This window comes from Neovison vison, chromosome 4 (assembly GCF_020171115.1).
Source record: "Neovison vison isolate M4711 chromosome 4, ASM_NN_V1, whole genome shotgun sequence".
Lineage (NCBI taxonomy): Eukaryota > Metazoa > Chordata > Mammalia > Carnivora > Mustelidae > Neogale > Neogale vison.
This window is the reverse complement of record NC_058094.1, coordinates 11,809,913-11,814,340: the sequence shown is the minus strand read 5'-3', so window position 1 is coordinate 11,814,340 and position 4,428 is coordinate 11,809,913. Positions and strand designations below refer to the sequence as shown.

Here is a 4,428-nt window from a genome sequence, read left to right as displayed (position 1 = left end):
TCCAGACTATGCAGCAGGCACTGCTCACCAGCTCCCTCCACACCACCCTTTAGCACACCCAGAAATACACTCCAGGTGTCTGCATGGCACACTGTTCACAGTGGTCTAATGGAAACATCTGGCAGCTTTGGTCACTCAATGTAAACCTCCCAAGCAGGACTAGAGAGTAACCATTTGATGGGGGGGGGGAGAAGAAGAAGAAAATATGCCTGCTCCCAGCTTTTCTGCAGACTAGCTGAGAAACTTTATAAATCCACCACGCTCTTTCTTTAGTTTTCATTTCAAACTGTCTCACACGCATTATAGGCATGGTCCTATCTTCTAGAGCAAAGGAGGCTATATATTATCTATTCTGGAAAATTCAAAGTCCACATTCCATTCAATTCGACAAACATTTCTGAAGGCTGATGGAGCACCAGGCAGGAGGTCACAGAGGCAAAGACACCCCCCTTTATTGCAGTTTTGTGGTACTAAAATGGTACCTTCCCAACCACTGTGCTAAGGCACACAAGCAAGCTGCGATGACAGTTTAATCCCCTCGGTACTTGGGAAGGCTGGACAGGCTTGAGCTAGCCAGAGCCCAAGGCTAGCCAGAGCCCAAGCAATCTTCTCTGTCTGTCCCAGTATGGTGAACAGCTGTCACCTTTTTCGTGAGTGGAAAAGGTAAGGCAGATTTTGACTAAGATTGTTGACGTGCCTGGGGTTATTGACCCTAACCCCCACCCCCATGCTTTTGAAATCTTTTATCTACTTTTTATGTTTTTCTGTATCTGGTTCCTTCCAGTTAATGACCACATCTGTGGTCTTAAATGTTCCTCCCTTCTTGGTGTCTATTTCTAGTCTTTTTTTAGCCAAAAACAAACAAACAAAACAAAAACAAAGCAAATCAACCTAAATCACATTATATTCAACAGACACTTCCTGAGTGCCTGCAATGTGTTAGGGAGTCTGGGCTCTCGCAGGGGAAGCATGAGCATGGACAGGGAAGGTATACAGCTGCATTCTTCAATGGGGTCACAACCTAACATTTTTAAATAAGATAAAGGGTCAGCAGGACCTAGGTGAATAACTAGATCTCCCAAATCCTAGGGCTTATGTTTGAGACTAGTGCAAAATGCCTCATCGGTTTTAAAACAAAGATGAGGAATTTTAAAACAAAATTTGAGCTGAGGAGTAAGCTTCATTTATACATACATCAGCAGGCCGCTGGAGTAGAAAGCATAGAACCTCTGAAAACAGAGCTGATATTTCAAGTTGCTTAATCTCTCTGTTTCAGGTTCCTGTCTTAGAAAATGTAGAAAATAATACCTATATTCAGGATTCTTATAAAACTCAGAGCAGATGTAAAGCTCAGTCCTAACTCCTAGTTAATATCTGATAGATGGTAGCTTCTCATTTTAAGTTCTATACCCTGTATTTGGAAATTGACCTATTATTGATAAAAAAAGAACATTTTTCCAAGAATATAGATTTACACACAAATTACTGAAATGCTTGGAGAGTACAGAGGATATTGTCGATTATATGTCCATTAACCAGCAATTCTTTATTTCTGAAATGCTCTCAAAACCACCCTACTTTGTTTACTGCCTCAGTATGGTGAATATACATCCATCATCTTTTGTTACACAAGCTTTAAGATCACTGTTTTGATCATCAGTGCCCTCTGCAATGCTTTATGCACAATAGGTCTTCAAAGTTTGCTAAGGGAGCAGAGAAATGATCGAACACAGTTTTTTACATAGCTAGGAGAGCTTACGCTAAATCAGCCTGGGCCAGCTCCTGCTCTCATCACAACCCAGAGATAACCCTGTTTGCTTATGAATGGCCTCTGGCTCCCAAAAGTGGACTCAATCACATAACAGTGTGATATGAAGAAACAAACAAACAAAACAAAACAAAAAAACATGTTTCCAATGCTGGCTGTTACATGAGACAATGTCTCATGGAACTCTGATTTTTTTTTTCATCTATAAGGGTAATAATCAAGTTACTGTGAGAAGTCAGTGAGGAAATGTCTACAACATTCCCACCACCGCACCAGGCATGTCAAATGATTAATTCAACTCGTGCCAGTTTCCTGACCCACTCTTTCTATTTGCGATCATCTTGGGCCAATAATTTAACCTCTCTGAACCTAAGTGGCCGGCCAATATAGTAGGGATGCTAACATCTACCTTGGAGGATTTGGTAAGGAAGATTTGGGAAGCATCCAGCACAGGGTCTGCAGCATGGTACGTACTTAAATATCGCTACTTTCCCTTCACCCTACAGAATTATTTTTATAAATTCTGTTTCACTGTAAGTTCTAATCACTGAGGAATGGGTGTGTGTGTGTGTGTGTGTGTGTGTGTGTGTAAATTTCATTTGCCAAAAAGCCCCTGTATATTTTAAACCCATAAGAAAAGTCCATTGTAATCGAAATGCCCCCTGGAACTACTTCCCGCGTCAGAAGGTTTGGGGCCCACACGGCCATGCTCACTTTGAGTGGCTGCGTATCCAGGCCAGCGCTCAGAAGATGCAGAACGTGAAGCTGTCAGAACCACCCAGCGGGAAAGAGACTACCCGACCCCGAGTCATGTGGGAGATGGGCAAATTCTGGCCAGCAGAAATAGCAGCATCCGATAATGCCCAAAGGCTCACTATACAATGGAGTTCATTATCATTCATGTGAATGAAGTGGGAAAGGTACTGTCGGTCTCTCCCTGCGGTTTACTGAGTTTTCATTGACAAAAACACAAGAACACTTTTGTTTGCTAATACACTGCCCTTTGCCAGCCAGCTAGGGCCCAGCCGTGTGAAGTTGCACTTCATGTTTCAATGGAACAAATCTCCCCCAATGAGAGAAAAGGTTACTTCCCCCCTCATGCTCCTCTGACCACTACCTCTGCCAGATCCTGTCATGTGCTAGAGAGACAAGACAAAGCAAAAACAGCAGCCAGCAGAAAAACCACTTCTCACTCTTGCCCAGCTTTTGAGTCCCGAATGCTAAACCAGAGTCCAGTGGTGCTAGTGGGCTGTGGTCAAGCCCCCACCCCAGCCATGATTCCTGGGCAGAGCTGGTTTGGGTGTCGTACCCATGGTTATAAGGCAGCACACCGGAGGCAGCAATGGTGTCTCAGTGGCATGATCTCATTGCCGATTCTGGAAGCCCTCTTTCTTCAGACAATAAAAGAAACAATACAGTTACAGCTTTGCTTACAGTCCATTCAAAGCTCACTCTCTGATCACCTCAATTGCATGTGAACTCCCATTTTAAACAACCTCCTCCAAAAGAGAAAATGGAGGTCCACCAAGGTCAGTGATTAGCCTGAAGTCACCTAGTCAATAAGGGTCAGAGCCAGAATTACAAGCAAGAGGAGAAAAAACCGTGTCTAGAAACACAGATTTAAAGATGGCTGTGGTCTTTAGGAACATGAGGGCCTGGTCGCTCTAACAACCCGAGGAGGCTCCAGTCCAGGCCTGGCCATGGCAGAGCAGCTGGAGGGGCAAGGGGCCACTGCAGTACTTCTGAACCTGCCCAACTCCAATGGGGAGGCCCAAGCCAAGAAGTAAGGGAAGAGCTATGCCTTCGCCCTAGCTGACATGACTTCCAAGAAGGATGCACAAGCAGCCCTGTCTCTAGCAAAAGAAAGGTTTGGCCACGTGGATGTAGGCACTGCAGTGGCCATTAAGACATATGACTTCGAGAAGAATCAAGACCTTGGAGGACTTCCAGCAAGTTCTCAATGTAATCTCATAGGCACCTTTAATGTGATCCACCTGGTGGCTATTGCAATGGGGTAGAATGAACCAGACCAGGGAGGCCAGTGTGGGCTCATCATCAACACTGCCAGCGCTGACTGCCTTTCAGGGCCAGTTTCAATAAGCTGTTTATTCTGCTTCCAAGGGGGTTATAGAGGGGATGACACTGCCCATGGCTCCACATCAAGCCCATCCCATGGGCTTCTAAGTGATGACCACTGCTCCAGGCCTATTTGGCACCCTCCTGCTAACCAGCCTCCCAGCCTACTGGGTGACCCTGTTGTGTCTGCTCATCTGATTTAGGCCATCATCAAGAACCCAGGTCATGTGGCTGGAAGGGGCCACCATCATGCAGCCTTGAAGGGAGAGGACAGAGAAAAAATGTTCTTCTGCCCCTCCTTCCCCTGGAGTACTGCACTACAGCTTTGTAGGAAGTCCAGTAGCCATTTTGTAATTCTGTCCGACAGTCACTCTCTTTGCCTAGTAAAATCTCTATTTCTCACACACACAAAAAGTTATAAACAAAAGAAACACAGATCTAAATACACTGTTGAACAGAACCGTAAAAGGAGTATCCAGCATCAATGCCAGCTTAGGGTAGGCACTCAAAAATTATTTCCTCTTCTCCTATATAAAAGTTAAACATTCTGGTCAATTGGTGGTTCTCCCATATTGCAGGACCCT

General features: G+C 44.8%; 1 pseudogene; it reads left to right on the top strand.

Moving 5' to 3' along the window:
• Nucleotides 1–2,423: 2,423 nt before the first annotated feature.
• LOC122905295 lies at nt 2,424–4,042 on the top strand (annotated as a pseudogene).
• Nucleotides 4,043–4,428: the final 386 nt, after the last annotated feature.